We start from the raw sequence: 21767 nt of genomic DNA on the forward strand, positions 1-21767 counted from the left end.
TTGGAATTTACGGGAACTTCATTAAAATTTAACGAGTTTATGTCGATTTAAACTTGCATTGTTTTACTATAAATATGACAAATTACTTGTACATTTCGGTCTTTGGGTTTTAAGACTACATTTACACATTAAGGAAAATATTGGATTTTTCTAACACAAATACTACTTTTACAAACGAAAAGCTTATGAATTCACCAACCTTTGTGTTGACACTTTTTCAAATAACTTGTATTCTCAGGAAATCATTAAACAGGTAATCAAGTGCTTTTGAGGATGGGACGCTAAGGCGTCTACTATTTCATATTTTATCAACATATTGTAATTGATTCGTAAACATGTAATTCATACAATGATGTAATTTTTTTCAATTATATATATGTTGGTTGTGTTTGCTTGAATTACTATTACAATTGCTGTTATGATACTATACATGAAGTCCTCCACCCCCGGACGTTTCCGCCATCCTTGGTTTGGGGGTGTGACAGATTGGTATCAGAGCGCAGTTTATAGTGAATTAAGTATATCAAACCACATAAGATATACAAACTATAGACACAATTGGGACTAATAGTCTCTGATTTGTGCATTTTTCAAATAAATATACTTTTAGAAAATAAATGATTCTTTTTATTAAAAAGTATAAATACATGCATACATGCTCACATAGTGTCATAACTAGAAGAACCTAAAATAAAAGAGGAGGAGTTGTACATTATGGGTATGCCTTGGTATATGTAAATCAAGTCTGGGAAGGATATAGCCTGATCAACTATATCTGTCCGGGAATTGACTTGCATATACCGGGGGATGGTCAGGATGGACAACAAATCTAACAAACTCGTCTTACCGCTAGTACGCCTCATTCACGAAGCCGGTCTATAAGGGGGGTATAAGGTTGTTGCCTATAAAATGGCAACTTAATGGGTGTCCACTCTCACCCACCGCTTCCTTGATCGGTGGAGGGTCGTTAGCCGAACGGGTAAGACAAGGACTTATAAATTCTCATTAAAAGTATGATGAATATTATAAAGTAACTAAATGCTTTAAGAACTCAAAACTAAACATTTACAAATACTATAGAAGTATTTTGTGTTACTATAATAAAAATATTTTATACTTTCATTTTACCTCATAACCCAATGTATTGGGTCAATAAAAAGTATAAAATCGTATGTATCGTAAACATACCGGAAAACAACGTAATAATATACTTTATGTATAAAAGATTTCTCTCCCTATAAATACACTTTTACTAAAAGTACATTGGTTTACGACTTATGACAGAACCATGCCGCCAAGAAGAAGACCAAGACCTTCCAGCAACACAGCAACACCTCCTCCTCCGCCGCCTCCACAGTTTGATCCCGCGATGTTCCAGGCTGCAGTAACAGCAGCCGTAGCGGCCGCAATGTCACATATAGGGACCAACGGAGCTGGTGGTTCGGGATCGGGAGCTACACACTCTATCCACGGAGACAGTACGTGGCGTGCAAAAGAGTGTTCATACAAGGACTTCACAAATGGCAAACCCGACAACTTCAATGGAAGCGGGGGAGTCATCACGTTGATGCAATGGTTTGAAAAGACCGAAGTAGTCTTTCAGGTGTGCTCCTGCCCCGAAGCGAGCAAAGTTAAGTTCGCAACCTTAACCTTCACCGGCCGGGCCCTTACTTGGTGGAACTGCCGGGTTAAGTCACTTACTCTCGAAGTGGCTAGCTCCATAACCTGGGCAGAACTAAAAACGTTGATGATGAAGGAGTACTGCCCGAGAGGTGAAATTCAAAAGCTGGAACAAGAACTCTGGAACCTCAGGATGACGGGCTCTGACCTTGAAACCTACACCACCCGATTCAATGAATTGGCTCTCCTCTGCCCAACAATGGTTACTCCGGAGGAGAAAAAGGTGGAGCGATACCTTTGGGGACTGTCTCTCCACGTGCAAAGTAGTGTCCTGGCTTCAAGGCCAACTACTTTTGACAGTGCCAGGGAGCTGGCACAACAACTTGTTGACCACCGAGCCGGTCATAATACTACAACCACCACCACTGATAAATCAAAAGGGGGAAATAACAAAAGGAAGTTCTGGAACGAAAAGAAGAGCCAACCAGCACAGGACCCCGCTAAGAAGCAACAAATTGTTGCTGTCCATGCTGCCACTAATGCTGCCACTACTGCTACCACTCCAGCACCACCGAAGCCATATGCGGGAAAACTACCTAAGTGCAACAAGTGCAACTTTCACCACAATGGTGCTTGTAGGGAGATGCACTGTAACAACTGCGACAGGAAGGGGCACACTGCTCGTTTCTATAAAGCGCCGGCTCAACCAATCAACCAAGTCGCCAGTACGGGGGCAACCCGGACCTGCTACAACTGTGGAGACGCAGGTCACTTCAAAAGAGACTGCCCCAAAGCACAAGCCCCTAATGCTGGTGGAGTAGGAAGAGTCCTGGCAATAGGACATGGGGAAGCAGTCGAGGATCCCACGGTGGTTACCGGTACGTTTCTCCTCAATAACTCTTATGCATGCGTACTATTCGATAGTGGAGCGGAGAGGAGTTTCGTGAGCGACCAATATAAACATTTACTTGAACAAAAACCCCAATCACTAAAGGATACTTATGTAGTAGAAATGGCAAATGGGAAAGTAGAACGCACTAACGATATATACTCAGAATGTACTCTCACTCTAGACAACCATACATTTAAAATTTACCTGATGCCAGTCACCATAAAAAGCTTCGACGTAATCATCGGGATGGATTGGTTAGTTCCTCACCGTGCCGACATTCTATGTTACGAAAGGGCCGTTCGCCTCAATCTACCAAATGACGAAACCCTTCTTATCTATGGTGACAAACCTAGTGCGAATTTACAAATCATCTCATGCATCAAAGCCCAAAAGTATCTCCGGAAGGAGTACCACGCCTTCTTAGCCCATATAGTAGACAAGAAACAAGACGTGAAAGACATCAAGGACATCCCCGAAGTGTGTAACTTCCCGGATGTGTTCCCAGAGGATCTTCCTGGTGTACCACTCGCACGACAAGTCGATTTCAGAATTGACTTAATACCCGGAGCTACCCCCGTAGCCAGAGCTCCATACCGCCTCGCACCATCAGAAATGCAGGAGTTGTCCAGTCAGTTAACCGAGCTTTTGAACAAAGGATTCATCAGACCAAGCTTCTCACCTTGGGGAGCACCAGTCCTTTTTGTAAAGAAGAAGGACGGATCCTTTCGCATGTGCATCGACTATCGGGAACTAAACAAGCTCACCATCAAAAACCGATATCCTCTGCCCCGAATCGACGACCTTTTCGACCAACTCCAAGGAGCAAATTTCTTCTCAAATATCGACCTAAGGTCAGGCTACCATCAGCTACGAGTTCAAGAAGAAGATATTCCCAAAACTGCATTCAGAACTCGCTATGGGCACTACGAGTTTGTGGTGATGTCCTTCGGTTTAACAAACGCACCTGCGGTATTCATGGACCTAATGAATAGAGTGTGTCGACCCTACCTAGACAAGTTTGTAATCGTATTCATCGATGATATCTTGATCTACTCGCGAAGCGAAGAAGAGCATCGCCTACATCTACGCCAAGTGCTAGAGACGCTAAGAGCGGAGAAGCTTTATGCTAAGTTCTCTAAGTGTGAATTCTGGATTAGAGAAGTGGATTTCCTTGGACATGTGGTAAGTGAGAAAGGCATACATGTGGACCCCTCCAAGATCAAGGCAATCGAGAATTGGTCAGCACCCAAGACGCCAACCGAAATTCGACAATTCCTTGGGCTTGCTGGCTACTATCGAAGATTTATACAAAACTTCTCCAAGATTGTGAAACCACTCACCACCTTGACGCAGAAAGGTGTGATATTCAAGTGGGAAAATAAACAAGAAACTGCTTTCCAAACGTTAAAACAAGCCCTATGCAGCGCACCGATCTTGTCTCTCCCAGAGGGAACCGAGGACTTCGTAGTGTACTGTGATGCTTCGAATCAAGGCCTCGGATGTGTGCTCATGCAGAGAGGGAAGGTTATCGCGTATGCATCAAGACAGCTTAAGACGCACGAGGTTAATTATACTACGCACGACCTGGAATTAGGAGCAGTGGTATTCGCTTTGAAGATCTGGAGACACTACCTCTACGGCACGAAATGCACTATCTTCACTGATCACAAAAGTCTTCAGCATATCCTCAATCAGAAAGAGCTCAACATGCGACAGAGGAGATGGGTGGAGTTGCTGAATGACTACGAGTGCGAAATTCGTTATCATCCGAGAAAGGCCAATGTAGTGGCCGATGCTCTAAGCAGGAAGGAGTACTCGGGCCGCCGAGTAAAATCCTTAACAATGACAATCCATTCCCACCTGACCATACAAATCAAGGAAGCTCAACTGGAAGCTTTGAAACCAGAAAAGGTGGCAGGAGAGACATTAAGGGGAATGGATAAAAACTTAGAAGTCAAGGATGATGGAGCACGTTATATCATGAACCGGATTTGGACACCGAAGTTCGGTGGACTCCGAGATGTCGTCATGAATGAAGCACACAAGACTCGATACTCCATCCATCCCGGGTCGGATAAGATGTATCTGGACCTCAAGAAATTATACTGGTGGCCGAACATGAAAGCTGAGATTGCTACCTATGTGAGCAAGTGCCTGACTTGCGCTAAGGTCAAAACCGAATACCAGAAACCATCCGGGCTATTGCAACAGCCGGATATACCTGAGTGGAAGTGGGAACGAATAACAATGGACTTCATAACCAAGCTGCCTAAGACATCGGGCGGTCTTGAAACAATATGGGTAATTGTAGACAGATTGACCAAATCAGCACACTTTCTACCAATAAAAGAAACCGACAAGATGGAGAAGCTGACTAGAACGTACATCAGAGAGATTGTACGACTCCATGGTGTGCCGATATCCATTATCTCTGATAGAGATAGTAGATTTACCTCACGGTTTTGGCAGTCTCTACAAAAATCATTGGGAACTAGGCTTGACATGAGTACGGCCTACCACCCACAAACCGACGGACAGAGCGAGCGAACCATTCAAACGTTGGAAGACATGTTAAGAGCTTGTGTGATAGACTTCGGTAAAGCATGGGATACCCATCTACCGCTTATCGAATCCTCCTACAATAACAGCTATCATACTAGCATCAAAGTCGCTCCCTTCGAAGCTCTTTACGGTCGCAAATGCAGATCACCCCTGTGTTGGGCTGAGGTGGGGGATACACAGCTAGCTAGAGGGCAAGTCTCTAATAGCACTCTCACCGGTCCAGAAATCATCCGCGAAACCACCGAAAAGATCGTACAAATCCGAGCACGACTTAAAGCCTCAAGAGACCGACAGAAAAGCTACGCAGACAAGCGGAGGAAACCCTTGGAATTCCAGGTGGGAGACCGAGTCCTTTTGAAAGTCTCACCCTGGAAAGGCTTGATACGCTTCGGAAAGCGTGGGAAGCTGAATCCAAGATACATAGGGCCTTTTGAGATTCTCGCTAGAATCGGCCCCGTAGCTTACAAACTCAATCTACCCCGCGAACTTAGTAATGTGCATCCTACCTTCCACGTCTCGAACTTAAAAAAAATGCCTATCCGATGAGACTCTCGTTATTCCACTCGAGGAAATCGAGATCAATGAGAGCCTCAACTTCGTGGAAGAACCTGTGGAGATCATGGACCGGGAAATCAAACGAACGAAACAAAGTCGTATTCCCATCGTGAAGGTACGTTGGAACGCTAAACGAGGACCCGAATTCACCTGGGAACGCGAGGATCAGATGAAACAAAAGTATCCACATCTCTTCCCAAACTCTTGAAATCCCAGTCAAAATGAAAATTTCGGGACGAAATTCCTTCTAACGGGGGGATGATGTGACAACTGTCAAATTTCGGTCAATTCAAAGTCAACAAGTCAAACCGGTCAACTCCAATAACCCTTGTATGCTAGGGTTTACGTTATGTAATCACTATACAATTCGCTATTTTAATGAGAAATCCTCATTTGGAAAGATCATGTGTTTGATTTTCCTTAGCCTTAACAGTGCTAAACAACGAACCAAAGCAATAAAACACTATTGCACAATCATCGGGATTGTTTACGACACTAAAACACGGTTTAATGGGGTTTACGAACCTTGTGTTGTGAAGCCGGACACTCAAATTAATCACAAACGAAACCTCTCTAAATCGTTTTCACTCTATCTCTTTCTAATTGAAATCTCTCCCAAATCTCTCCCAAATCTCTCTCAAAAGTTACTTTAACTTTTTGTAATCATTTGGGTCATCTCGACCCTTAACCGGGTCAAACATCGCTTGAAACGGGATAAAAACGAGTAAAATAGCTTTAAGGATCCGAAACCAAAGCTTCTGGTCCGAAGCTGTGTCCGAGGTCCGAGGTCCGAAGTCCCGTGTCCGAAGCGAAGCAGTGTCCGAAGTCCCAAGGTCCGAGGTCCGAAGTTCCCGTGTCCGAACCGAAGCCGTGTCCGAAGTCCGAAGGTCCGAAGTTCCCGTGTCCGTCCGAAGTGTCCGAAGCGAGGTCCGAAGTCAGGCCCTTTTTACCGGTTTTTCGACTACGACTTCGTTTTAACTCCGTTTTTCATTATTTTAACGTGGGATTTTCACCCAAAACTTTATTTTATAAACTAAGGCCCCAAAATATATAAATCTCCAGGGTTTTTATAAAATATATTAAAAGAATTGGTGATTGATCTAATTATTGAGGGAATATTTGCTTTTCCTTAATTTATGGCAAAAGCAACCCACTACCACCTCACTCTATGATCAGCCACTCTTTCCCACTACCCCTTGTCTCCTTAGTGGACCTTTACAACCAATCTCCAGCTCTTCCCACGTTCTAAGAGCTGGAGGATTGATCCTCTCTCCTCATTCTCCATAAAAACTCTTTCATTCTACACTTAGCAACCAAGAACACTCTCCAAAATTCTCTCATCTTTTCTCTTAACTTCAAGAACTTCAAGGCTTTCTCCAGGGATTTCTTTCTTCAATTAGTAAGTATCTTCATCATTCATATAATTATTAAACTCCATTCTACTCAAATTATTGATATCTTACACAAGTTCCATCTTATTCGGTGTTAGATTTTCGAATCATCAAGACATCTTCTTAGTGTTCTTGAGTTGAACACTTCCTTTCTCTCACTTTCATCTACTGAAACCACATAAGGTGAGTTCATAACCATACATTTACATGTTTTTCTTAAGTTTTAAGGGGGGAATACAAGTAAAATCATCAAGAACACAATTAAACGTTTTCTAACAGATTGCATCAGAAAAGATTGACGTTAATCACAGACTGTTTTGGTCAACTTAAAAATTTTAGTTTTCAAAACTGTTTCAGGTGCAAGTAGTTCAAACTCTTAGCTTTAAAATGACTACTTGCACATCTCCAAATGATTTTTCTACAATTAATGGTGATTTTTACAAAACTGCCTGTCATTTCAGAGGCAAACCCGGACCAGTCTGTGATTATGAACATTTTCACCTCTGTTAGAGATCACTAAAAATCATGATAAAATTCACGAACAAACTAGACTCATATTCCAAACTCTCAAAATTTGCGGATTTGGATTTAGAGTTGTGATGATTTTTCTATAAATTTTCTAAGAACGGTAACATAAACTGTTTTTAACGAAAAGTTGCTGTTAATTTCATTTCACCTTGTAACATGTTGAGCAAGGTGTATATCTTTATGTGACTATATGTTACTGCAATATATGACATTTTATCTTAATATTTAGACACACATCAGTTTACAAATGGATTTGGTCATATAAAATATAAAGAATAACAAGTGATTATAATCAAAGTACAATCGATACATTCAAACATTAAATAAACTATTTTGAATATAGTTTGCATACATTACCACGTACTACCCTTGGTTGATAAACCATAATAGGTATAGTTTATGATACATTACATAACACATACATTTAAAAAGGGTACATTTATACAAAGGATATTTTCATTAAGCAAGGTACGGCCATACGGTACCAAGTTTTCATAACACGTAATTCCGTTAATGACTTTGTGAGACATTTACTTCAAATTACCATTAAGTCCTGTATTGTAACCAGAGTCTCCTTGAGGGAGAGCGTGATACTTGTGTATAGATCTATATTGGGTTTGACAAACCCACACCTAAACTGCATGCAACAGTTAGACCGATAGGTCTGGGGTGACAAATGTCATAACATTTCCGACGCCTGAAGAACGTCGTTTTAGGCCACCTTGGTCATAGTATGGTTATAATAAACTCACATAAAGTATTAACAAACATTGGAATTTACGGGAACTTCATTAAAATTTAACGAGTTTATGTCGATTTAAACTTGCATTGTTTTACTATAAATATGACAAATTACTTGTACATTTCGGTCTTTGGGTTTTAAGACTACATTTACACATTAAGGAAAATATTGGATTTTTCTAACACAAATACTACTTTTACAAACGAAAAGCTTATGAATTCACCAACCTTTGTGTTGACACTTTTTCAAATAACTTGTATTCTCAGGAAATCATTAAACAGGTAATCAAGTGCTTTTGAGGATGGGACGCTAAGGCGTCTACTATTTCATATTTTATCAACATATTGTAATTGATTCGTAAACATGTAATTCATACAATGATGTAATTTTTTTCAATTATATATATGTTGGTTGTGTTTGCTTGAATTACTATTACAATTGCTGTTATGATACTATACATGAAGTCCTCCACCCCCGGACGTTTCCGCCATCCTTGGTTTGGGGGTGTGACAGATTGGTATCAGAGCGCAGTTTATAGTGAATTAAGTATATCAAACCACATAAGATATACAAACTATAGACACAATTGGGACTAATAGTCTCTGATTTGTGCATTTTTCAAATAAATATACTTTTAGAAAATAAATGATTCTTTTTATTAAAAAGTATAAATACATGCATACATGCTCACATAGTGTCATAACTAGAAGAACCTAAAATAAAAGAGGAGGAGTTGTACATTATGGGTATGCCTTGGTATATGTAAATCAAGTCTGGGAAGGATATAGCCTGATCAACTATATCTGTCCGGGAATTGACTTGCATATACCGGGGGATGGTCAGGATGGACAACAAATCTAACAAACTCGTCTTACCGCTAGTACGCCTCATTCACGAAGCCGGTCTATAAGGGGGGTATAAGGTTGTTGCCTATAAAATGGCAACTTAATGGGTGTCCACTCTCACCCACCGCTTCCTTGATCGGTGGAGGGTCGTTAGCCGAACGGGTAAGACAAGGACTTATAAATTCTCATTAAAAGTATGATGAATATTATAAAGTAACTAAATGCTTTAAGAACTCAAAACTAAACATTTACAAATACTATAGAAGTATTTTGTGTTACTATAATAAAAATATTTTATACTTTCATTTTACCTCATAACCCAATGTATTGGGTCAATAAAAAGTATAAAATCGTATGTATCGTAAACATACCGGAAAACAACGTAATAATATACTTTATGTATAAAAGATTTCTCTCCCTATAAATACACTTTTACTAAAAGTACATTGGTTTACGACTTATGACAGAACCATGCCGCCAAGAAGAAGACCAAGACCTTCCAGCAACACAGCAACACCTCCTCCGCCGCCGCCTCCACAGTTTGATCCCGCGATGTTCCAGGCTGCAGTAACAGCAGCCGTAGCGGCCGCAATGTCACATATAGGGACCAACGGAGCTGGTGGTTCGGGATCGGGAGCTACACACTCTATCCACGGAGACAGTACATGGCGTGCAAAAGAGTGTTCATACAAGGACTTCACAAATGGCAAACCCGACAACTTCAATGGAAGCGGGGGAGTCATCACGTTGATGCAATGGTTTGAAAAGACCGAAGTAGTCTTTCAGGTGTGCTCCTGCCCCGAAGCGAGCAAAGTTAAGTTCGCAACCTTAACCTTCACCGGCCGGGCCCTTACTTGGTGGAACTGCCGGGTTAAGTCACTTACTCTCGAAGTGGCTAGCTCCATAACCTGGGCAGAACTAAAAACGTTGATGATGAAGGAGTACTGCCCGAGAGGTGAAATTCAAAAGCTGGAACAAGAACTCTGGAACCTCAGGATGACGGGCTCTGACCTTGAAACCTACACCACCCGATTCAATGAATTGGCTCTCCTCTGCCCAACAATGGTTACTCCGGAGGAGAAAAAGGTGGAGCGATACCTTTGGGGACTGTCTCTCCACGTGCAAAGTAGTGTCCTGGCTTCAAGGCCAACTACTTTTGATAGTGCCAGGGAGCTGGCACAACAACTTGTTGACCACCGAGCCGGTCATAATACTACAACCACCACCACTGATAAATCAAAAGGGGGAAACAACAAAAGGAAGTTCTGGAACGAAAAGAAGAGCCAACCAGCACAGGACCCCGCTAAGAAGCAACAAATTGTTGCTGTCCATGCTGCCACTAATGCTGCCACTACTGCTACCACTCCAGTACCACCGAAGCCATATGCGGGAAAACTACCTAAGTGCAACAAGTGCAACTTTCACCACAATGGTGCTTGTAGGGAGATGCACTGTAACAACTGCGACAGGAAGGGGCACACTGCTCGTTTCTGTAAAGCGCCGGCTCAACCAATCAACCAAGTCGCCAGTACGGGGGCAACCCGGACCTGCTACAACTGTGGAGACGCAGGTCACTTCAAAAGAGACTGCCCCAAAGCACAAGCCCCTAATGCTGGTGGAGTAGGAAGAGTCCTGGCAATAGGACATGGGGAAGCAGTCGAGGATCCCACGGTGGTTACCGGTACGTTTCTCCTCAATAACTCTTATGCATGCGTACTATTCGATAGTGGAGCGGAGAGGAGTTTCGTGAGCCACCAATATAAACATTTACTTGAACAAAAACCCCAATCACTAAAGGATACTTATGTAGTAGAAATGGCAAATGGGAAAGTAGAACGCACTAACGATATATACTCAGAATGTACTCTCACTCTAGACAACCATACATTTAAAATTGACCTGATGCCAGTCACCATAAAAAGCTTCGACGTAATCATCGGGATGGATTGGTTAGTTCCTCACCGTGCCGACATTCTATGTTACGAAAGGGCCGTTCGCCTCAATCTACCAAATGACGAAACCCTTCTTATCTATGGTGACAAACCTAGTGCGAATTTACAAATCATCTCATGCATCAAAGCCCAAAAGTATCTCCGGAAGGAGTACCACGCCTTCTTAGCCCATATAGTAGACAAGAAACAAGACGTGAAAGACATCAAGGACATCCCCGAAGTGTGTAACTTCCCGGATGTGTTCCCAGAGGATCTTCCTGGTGTACCACTCGCACGACAAGTCGATTTCAGAATTGACTTAATACCCGGAGCTACCCCCGTAGCCAGAGCTCCATACCGCCTCGCACCATCAGAAATGCAGGAGTTGTCCAGTCAGTTAACCGAGCTTTTGAACAAAGGATTCATCAGACCAAGCTTCTCACCTTGGGGAGCACCAGTCCTTTTTGTAAAGAAGAAGGACAGATCCTTTCGCATGTGCATCGACTATCGGGAACTAAACAAGCTCACCATCAAAAACCGATATCCTCTGCCCCGAATCGACGACCTTTTCGACCAACTCCAAGGAGCAAATTTCTTCTCAAATATCGACCTAAGGTCAGGCTACCATCAGCTACGAGTTCAAGAAGAAGATATTCCCAAAACTGCATTCAGAACTCGCTATGGGCACTACGAGTTTGTGGTGATGTCCTTCGGTTTAACAAACGCACCTGCGATATTCATGGACCTAATGAATAGAGTGTGTCGACCCTACCTAGACAAGTTTGTAATCGTATTCATCGATGATATCTTGATCTACTCGCGAAGCGAAGAAGAGCATCGCCTACATCTACGCCAAGTGCTAGAGACGCTAAGAGCGGAGAAGCTTTATGCTAAGTTCTCTAAGTGTGAATTCTGGATTAGAGAAGTGGATTTCCTTGGACATGTGGTAAGTGAGAAAGGCATACATGTGGACCCCTCCAAGATCAAGGCAATCGAGAATTGGTCAGCACCCAAGACGCCAACCGAAATTCGACAATTCCTTGGGCTTGCTGGCTACTATCGAAGATTTATACAAAACTTCTCCAAGATTGTGAAACCACTCACCACCTTGACGCAGAAAGGTGTGATATTCAAGTGGGAAAATAAACAAGAAACTGCTTTCCAAACGTTAAAACAAGCCCTATGCAGCGCACCGATCTTGTCTCTCCCAGAGGGAACCGAGGACTTCGTAGTGTACTGTGATGCTTCGAATCAAGGCCTCGGATGTGTGCTCATGCAGAGAGGGAAGGTTATCGCGTATGCATCAAGACAGCTTAAGACGCACGAGGTTAATTATACTACGCACGACCTGGAATTAGGAGCAGTGGTATTCGCTTTGAAGATCTGGAGACACTACCTCTACGGCACGAAATGCACTATCTTCACTGATCACAAAAGTCTTCAGCATATCCTCAATCAGAAAGAGCTCAACATGCGACAGAGGAGATGGGTGGAGTTGCTGAATGACTACGAGTGCGAAATTCGTTATCATCCGGGAAAGGCCAATGTAGTGGCCGATGCTCTAAGCAGGAAGGAGTACTCGGGCCGCCGAGTAAAATCCTTAACAATGACAATCCATTCCCACCTGACCATACAAATCAAGGAAGCTCAACTGGAAGCTTTGAAACCAGAAAAGGTGGCAGGAGAGACATTAAGGGGAATAGATAAAAACTTAGAAGTCAAGGATGATGGAGCACGTTATATCATGAACCGGATTTGGACACCGAAGTTCGGTGGACTCCGAGATGTCGTCATGAATGAAGCACACAAGACTCGATACTCCATCCATCCCGGGTCGGATAAGATGTATCTGGACCTCAAGAAATTATACTGGTGGCCGAACATGAAAGCTGAGATTGCTACCTATGTGAGCAAGTGCCTGACTTGCGCTAAGGTCAAAACCGAATACCAGAAACCATCCGGGCTATTGCAACAGCCGGATATACCTGAGTGGAAGTGGGAACGAATAACAATGGACTTCATAACCCAAATGTAATATTAAGGCTAGGACCCAACACAATATTTTATAACTTAGAAGAGGGATGCCGTAATCTAAGCTATAAGATATTTGAAGGTAGGTGAATGACGATTCACCAATTTCCACCATGAAAAACGAAATATTTAATTAGGTTTTAATTGGTTTAGAAACTCCTAGATTCTTTGAGATTCATTGAACTTTCTTCAATGGCATGTTTCAATCTCGAGTGTGCCCTTCAAGTTTTGTGACTGGGATGCCGAGGATCACAAAACAAGGTGTGAAGTAACCATGCAAATTACTTGGTACCCTTAATGTATTACCCCTCAATCGGTGCCGGTTAACCACACACGCTCCATCGATACTATGATAAACATTAAGTCACCCTTTACCTACCTTGTTAAGTTCAAGTTAGTGTGCCGGTTAACCACACACGCTCCACTAACGACTTAAACAAAGTGTAAAGTGTAATTTCATGGATTAGCACCTTATTCACATTTTCCTAAAATAACTAAGATTGGGAATTCAATAAAGTTTAGTTACTTTAGTATTATCATTATACTTTTAATGAGAATTTATAAGTCCTTGTCCTACCCGTTCGGCTAACGACCCTCCACCGATCAAGGAAGCGGTAGGTGAGAGTGGACACCCATTAAGTTGCCATTTTATAGGCAACAACCTTATACCCCCCTTATAGACCGGCTTCGTGAATGAGGCGTACTAGCGGTAAGACGACTTGATCTTATACATATATAAATATTATTAAACTTATAATATTATAAAGTATAAGGGTTGAAATTTAACTTTTAAAATTCTAGGGATTGGAACTAAAGTTTTTAATATGACTTTACATGTTCCAAAATTTGAGGGCAAGTTTTGTAAACTTTCAAAACTTTTCATTTCTCATAACTTATGAGTTAATGGTTATTAAAAATGAAGACTCTTCATTTTTTTTTGTAACCTATGTGTTCTTTTAATGGTTATTTATAAATGTGACTTTTGGTTATCCATAACTTAAGAACTAGTTATGGACTCCATTAAAACACATAAAGATCAAAAATTAATCTAATCAATTATTAGCACATAATTTCTATGATCTTCTAAACTCATATGTTTATGAATGTTCATATCAAAAATTTCAAGAATCGTAAAAACATATACAAAACTTGAAATTTTGATACGAGCTTTTTGAACAAAACTTTGATTTTCAAGTTTTTTTTTTTTTTTTTTTTTTTTTTTTTTTTTTTGCATCAAGTATCAAATAAACAAACCAGGCTCTGATACCACTGATGAGTTTTGAGCATTCTAACACTCCTATGGTGTACATGCAACCCTAGAAACCTTGGATCTATGTTTGACTAAGATACATGCAAATAATAATTTTTCCAAGGTTCTTATCCTAACTAGCATGGCATGGGGTACTTGAATCAAATAAAGCTAGTAGAATTACTTACCTTCTAGTTGTAGTTGATTGCTTGGAGTTTTGAGAGCCTAGCACCAATAGTGTGGATGCCTCAAATGGAAGTCACAAATCACCACAAACTTGGAGACTTGAGAGAATAATCACAACCTTCTTGAAATCGGCCCTCTTAGTTTACTCACATCAACTAGTGTAATTTCAAGAACCAAAGCCTCCTTTATATAGTGTGGTGGATTATGGTTACATCCATGTAAACCCTAATACCCATGTCTTTTCATTTCCATGAGATCCATGGGTTAAAGCTCCATGGAGTATCCATGGACTTTCCATGCAAGCCTAGCCCATTCCAAATAAGCATTAGCCCACACTATATAAATACAAGAGCCCATATTTAATTAGTCATACTTTTGATCTCTAAATTAATTCTAAATTAATTATAGATCAATACTAATTAAATAATATGATTTTATATTAATATATTAGAACTTATAATATATTAATAAATCATAACTTATACTATTCTCAAAAGATTATCCATAAATTGTTCGGGTGAAGTGCAACCCAAATGGACCATGCCGGGTCGGGTCAAATACATACCAAATATAGTTATGGACTTAGACACTATATCCAACAGTTCATACCATTAAAAATACTATAGGAGTATTTTAGGCACTATAAATAACTTATGTAAAAATTTAAAAGACCCTTATTGGTAGGTCTATAATTTTGGAGTGTATACTCCCAAGGTTTTATATAATTGAGATTTTATAGACTTAGAATTTGTGATCTATGCTCTACTTCCTGTTCCTTGTTTGGTTGTGGTTTTAGAGTAGGATCACTTATTCGAAGGTCTATTTAATCTTAAATTATATACAACTTGTATACACTGCGCAATTATAGGAGGGCCCGGTAAGGATCACCCCATAATGTTTCATTTAATCTCATAGATTCATTAGACACTTCCATTTGCGCACGAAAAACCTAGGTAGATGTAACCACTCCACCATAGCCGTCAGCAGAGAAGTCAAGGAGGAACAAGAAGAGGTTCATAAGGAGTTTTCCAAGAAGGATCAGCCGAAGAAACCAAAACGTCTTATGCGTCACACTAATAAATAATAACCTTAAATGACTTAGTGACCTAGTGAATACACTACTCACATTATGTGTTAAGATTATTTCTTTTTCGTACAACTGGTAACCGTTATTCAATTCACAGAAATTCATTCGAGGATAGTCACTTCTGATTCATAAAGTTTATTTTATATAGACTCCCATTATGAATTGTTTTTCAGAACCCTATGAAAGTCAGAACCGGATACACTCAGAACTAGGAAAACTTAGTTATTCAACATTCGGATTATAACCACTGCTATAGACTTATTCCGCTTCACTTTGTATTCATTTTAGCAAAAGATGCCTCGCGGTAGACCTGTCAGGCGCGTAGTCAATAACACAACAGATAATCCACCACCACAATACGACCCTGCTGCTCTCCAAGCAGCGGTAACAGCCGCAGTAACAGCTGCTATAACTCACATCCACAGAACTGGTACCAGTGGATTTGGTAGCGGTACCCACCTAACTAACCCCGGAGTTACCCGCGGACACCCACGGGAGTGTTTGTATAAGGACTTCATGAAATGTAAACCCAAATCCTTTAATGGAAATGGGGGAGTCATTGCTCTAATACGATGGTTCGAGAAAACAGATTCAGTTTTCGAAATCTGTCTGTGCCCAGAAGGGAGCAAAGTGAAGTTTGCTGCCTGTACCTTCTCCGACAGAGCACTAACATGGTGGAATGACCATGTTAAGTCACTGACCCTATCAATGGCTAACTCGATAGTTTGGGAGAACCTAAAAGAGATGATGTTGGAAGAATACTGCCCAAAAGGCGAAGTTCAAAAGCTGGAGCAAGAGCTATGTGAGCATACCATGGTCGGCTCAGACATAGTGGCCTACACTGGCAGGTTTAGCGACCTGGCAGCACTGTGCCCCGGGATGGTTACCCCGGAGAGTAAGAAGATAGAAAAGTACATCTGGGATTTATCTACCCTGATTCAGGGGGATGTACTGTCTTCTAATCCAACTACCTTCGATAGCACCAAACGCCTGGCCCAGTGACTCATTGACCATAGAGTCCGCCATGGCGTGGTGGTACCCGTTCCCGAGCCATCAAGGGGAGGGGACTATAAACGAAAGTCGGGGAACAAGTTGAAGGAGCGAACAACATAAGAACCCCCGCATGAGCAACAAGTGGTTACTGTACAAACTGCCACAACGACTGCCACTCCAGCATCTGCCAGTCGATATGCTGGAACTCTCCCGAAGTGTAGTAAGTGTAACTACCACCACACCGGAGTATGCCGGGAAATGCAGTGCATGAATTGCCGCAGGAAGGCGCACACTGCCCGTTTCTGTAGGGCGCCGGCACAACCAATCTCCCAAGTACCCAGAGTAGAAGTAAGCCAGGACTGTTATGGGTGTGGCGAGACAAGACACTACAAGAGGGACTGCCCGATAACGAAGAATTCTGGCGCGGATGGACAAATTCTGATGATCACCACATGAGAAGCTGCCCCGGAACTTTATTGCTTAGTAGTGGGTTAAATTTAGAATCAAATAGTTATTGCTACTCGTCTGATATGGCGAGAAATATTATTTCCTTTCATGGTTTGTATGAACAAGGTTTTACTTTTTCATTTAATAATGCGATTGGTAGTATTAATGCTTATTATAATGGTAAATTTTATTTTGAAGCATTGCCTTGTAATGGTATATATGAAACTGTGATGGTTGTAGAAAACTTAGGAAATAATGTGTTGCATATCGATTCGTCTAATGGTTTGGAAAAAGCATGCTTATGGCATTGTCGTCTTGGACATGTCAACATGAAGCGCATAGCCCAACTCCAAAAGGATGGAGTGTTGGAGTCATTTGACTTAAAGTCGAATGACACATGTGAATCTTGTTTGCTTGGAAAGATGACCAAGTCACCCTACACTGGTTCTCGTGCAAGGGGTGAGGGTTTGTTGGATCTCATACACACAAATGTGTATGGACCTTTCAGATCCGCCACAAGGAATGCTAACCGCTTCTATGTGACTTTTACTGATGATTATAGTAGATATGGGTATGTATACTTAATTAAGCATAAGTCAGAAACCTTTGAAAAGTTCAAAGAGTTTAAACAAGAAGTAGAGAATCAACTGGGCAGGAAGATAAAGATGCTCCGATCTGATCGAGGTGGTGAGTATCTTAGTATATTGTTCCACGACTATCTTAAGGAATGTGGAATTGTTTCACAATTGATGCCACCTAGGACACCACAGCTTAATGGTGTGGCTGAGAGGCACAATCGAACCTTGTTGGACATGGTTCATTCTACGATGAGTCGAGCTTCGTTACCTATCTCATTCTGGGGTTATGCCATAGAGACTGCCGCCCATATCCTTAATCTAGTCCCAACTAAAAAGGTTGCCAAAACACCTCACGAAATGTGGACAGGGAAGGTTCCCTCGTTAGCACATATCAAGGTTTGGGGTTGCGAGGCTTTCGTGACACGAGAGACTCACGACAAACTCGAACCTCGTAGTGAGCGATGTATTTTCATCGGCTACCCACATAAATCCTTTCTATAGACCGAGTGACAATGTTGTCTTCGTTGCGAGCAGAGGGGTTTACCGCGAAAGAGAACTCATATGCCAAGAGGACAGTGGGAGGCAAAGTGACCTTGAAGAGCTTCAAGAGTTAAGTGATGAAGGAACCTCAAACACTAGCGCTCAACTCGAGGAGGAAACTCTAGTTGAACCAGTTGACAAGTCCTTACCTCTGAGACGATCCAGTAGAGTTAGAATGGCACCTGAGTTTTATGGTTTCCATATTACTACTGAAGGAGATACATTTATCAGTGATAGTACACTGGTAAATTTGGATGAACCTAACAACTACAAGGAAGCCATGGCAGGCCCCGAGTCTGCAAAATGGAAAGAGGCGATGGACAACGAGATTCAGTCCATGTATGACAATCAAGTTTGGAACTTGGTTGACAATGTACCAAGTCGTAAGACGGTCGGGTGCAAATGGATCTTCAAGAAGAAGACCGACATGGATGGGAAGGTACACAATTATAAGGCGCGATTGGTTACGAAGGGCTTTACTCAAACTCCTAGAGTTGACTATGATGAGACCTTCTCACCAGTGGCTAAGATTAAATCTATAAAGGTTATGCTAGCCATAGCAGCATTTCATGATTATGAAATATGGAAAATGGATGTCAAAACCGCTTTCCTTAATGGGAAGTTGGCTGAAGAACGTTTACATGAGTCAGCCAGAGGGTTTTGTCAATGCAAAGTACCCTAATAGAGTGTGTAAGCTTGAGAAATCCATTTATGGATTGAAACAAGCATCTCACAGATGACATCTTTGTTTCGATGAGAAAGTCAAAGAGTTTGGTTTTTCGAGAAGCGAGGATGATTCCTGTGTCTATGTCAAAGCTAGTAGGAGTATAGTTAGCTTTTTGGTTTTGTATGTGGATGACATACTGCTCATAGGAAACGACATCCCGACCTTGCAGGAGGTTAAGTCCTGGCTTAGGAAGTGTTTCGCTATGAAGGACCTCGGGGAAGCTGCTTACATTCTAGGGATAAGGATATTGAGAAATAGGAGTAAGAGACTAATAGGACTTAGTCAAAGTACCTACTTGGACAAGGTCTTGAAACGTTTCAACATGGAGGATTCTAAGAAAGGAGAATTACCTATCCAGAGCAATACCAAACTAAGTAAGACTCAGAGTCCGAGTACCAACACTGAGATAGCAGAAATGAGTCGAATACCATATGCTTCTGCAGTTGGCTCGATCATGTATGCTATGACATGTACTCGCCCTGATGTAGCCTTTGCTTTGAGCATGGTTAGTAGATATCAAGGGAACCCTAGTAAAGCTCACTGGACTGCAGTAAAGAACATTCTTAAGTACCCGCAGAGGACTAAGGACTGGGTCCTTACCCTCGGTGGTAGTGATGACTTAAGAGTGACAAGGTATAGTGACGCCGACTTTCTCACCGACAGAGATAATTTGCGCTCTCAGTCGGGCTAGATATTTACCTTAAATGGAGGAGCAGTAACTTGGAAAAGTCCCAAACATGAGACTATAGTTGATTCAACGTGCGAATCAGAGTATATAGCACCAAGTGAAGCGTTGAAGGAGGCGATATGGCTAAAGAACTTCATCGGAGACCTTGGAGTTGTACCAGTTGTAAAGGAGCCTATGGAGATTTTCTGTGACAAGGAGGGTGCGATCGTCTTAGCCAAGGAACCAATGGATCATGGCAGATCCAGGCACATCAACATAAAATATCACTTCATAAGACATCGAGTAGAAGAAGGACTCCTCGTATTGAAGGGGGTATCGTCAGAGGAGAACCTAGCAGATCCCCTTCCGAAGGGACTGAGTAGGGTTAAGCACTTGCAGCACGTTAGGAGTATCGGGCTGAAGGACGATATTAGTTTTAATGATTAGATAGACATTTAGAAACTTGTAATAGTGCAAATGTAATTGACATTTGATGATTAAATAATAGGAGTTTTTTTATTTATTTATAAGTAAAGTTACTATCTTGTGTCAATTGTTTACTATTGTTTCATTTTGCATTTTTTGACTTCCAGAATAATAAGATTATTCGAACTATCCACAGTCGATCATACTTTGGAAGTAGGTTATGAAAGTAGACTGTCATGAATGGGTTTTTGTAAGATTGTCTAAGGTGTTAGACATAGCAAAAGTTTGCTACAAACATTCATGAGTGCTCTTGAAATAAGATTTGAGTATTGGACTAAACCCAAGCTCACATGAATCACTTCATGGAATTTATCACGAGTGATTGTGAGACGATAATATCGTATAGTCTTCAAACCAAGATATATGACTTGGTTGTACATTGATAGTGCGAAAACGCGTCAGTAAATTGATGTTATAAAACGTGCTGTTATGTATGATTTAACGAGTAGTTAGTACAAGCATATAAGTCAAAGTTTATCTGTTCCATTTATCCTTAGAGGATTAAAAGCGATATCTTGGGCCCCTCGATGATTTTATTTTGACTTATGTCTCGGGCCCGGTCAGGACTCAATTGATGTGTTCAATTAAGTTCTATGCCAAACAAATCAGAAATCGGGAAACAAACTGTTGGACAATAAGTATGACTTTACTCCATGTATTTTTCCACACGATATCTTGAAGAACAGAGGATTATATGATCCCTTATCTAATGGATGCGTCAGAGTTTGACATCGGCTTTTTGAGAGCTACGATTGATAATCGGATTTCGAAGTTACGTTGGCAGTTATAGTTATTAGACTTATCCAAGTGGGAGACTGTTGGATTAGGTGTCTAAGCCATAACTATAATTGGTATGTACTTGACTCGATAGTAGCATGGTCCATTTCGGGTTGCCTTCACCACAACAATTTGATAGATGGATATTTGAGAAAGAGTTTATTTGTGATTTAGTAATATATTATAAGAATAATATATTAATTGAGAACTCATATTATTTAATTAGTATTGATCAAGAATTAATTTGGAATTAATTTAGTGATCAAAAGAGACTAATTAAATTAACGGGGACTGATTATGTAAATCAGTGATACATATGGTTTGGGCTAATGATCCCTGATTGATTTGTGATGGGCTAAGGTTATGAGTTAGTCCATGAAGTGTTAGTCCAAATCAATTGTTGGATCATAAGCTTAAGTGTAAGAATTAGGGTTAAACATATGACTCTTGGAATTCTACAATATAAATGTATACCCTAAGCCCTAAAATCGGACACCCTTGTATTCCAAGAAGAGCTAGCCGATTTTAGAGTCTCATAAACCTCTCTCATATTCATCTAATTGTTTATTGGTGCTTGTGACTTGTTTGAGGCATCACACTTGGGGTGCTAAGCTCTCTTAAGTCCAAGTTCTACAAGCTACTACACAAGGTAATCTTCTAACTAGTTTTTATGATTCAAATATCACCTTTGCATGCTAGTTAGGCTTCATGCTTTGGAAAATGAATTTTGCATGTATAATTAGAGAAAACTTAGATCCAAAGCATTAGGGTTGTATGTATACCATAGGGATGTTAGAGTACATAAAACCCAATAGTTTTGTCCTATAGTGGGCACATGTCGCTCCTTTTAGGGCTGATAGCTCAGGGTTGCTGATAACCCACATTATTATATGTGAGAGGCTGAAAGCTCGGGGTTGCTTTGTGTGATACATT

This window comes from Lactuca virosa, chromosome 2 (genome assembly GCF_052849685.1).
Source record: "Lactuca virosa cultivar CGN04683 chromosome 2, Lactuca_virosa_CGN04683_v6, whole genome shotgun sequence".
Lineage (NCBI taxonomy): Eukaryota > Viridiplantae > Streptophyta > Magnoliopsida > Asterales > Asteraceae > Lactuca > Lactuca virosa.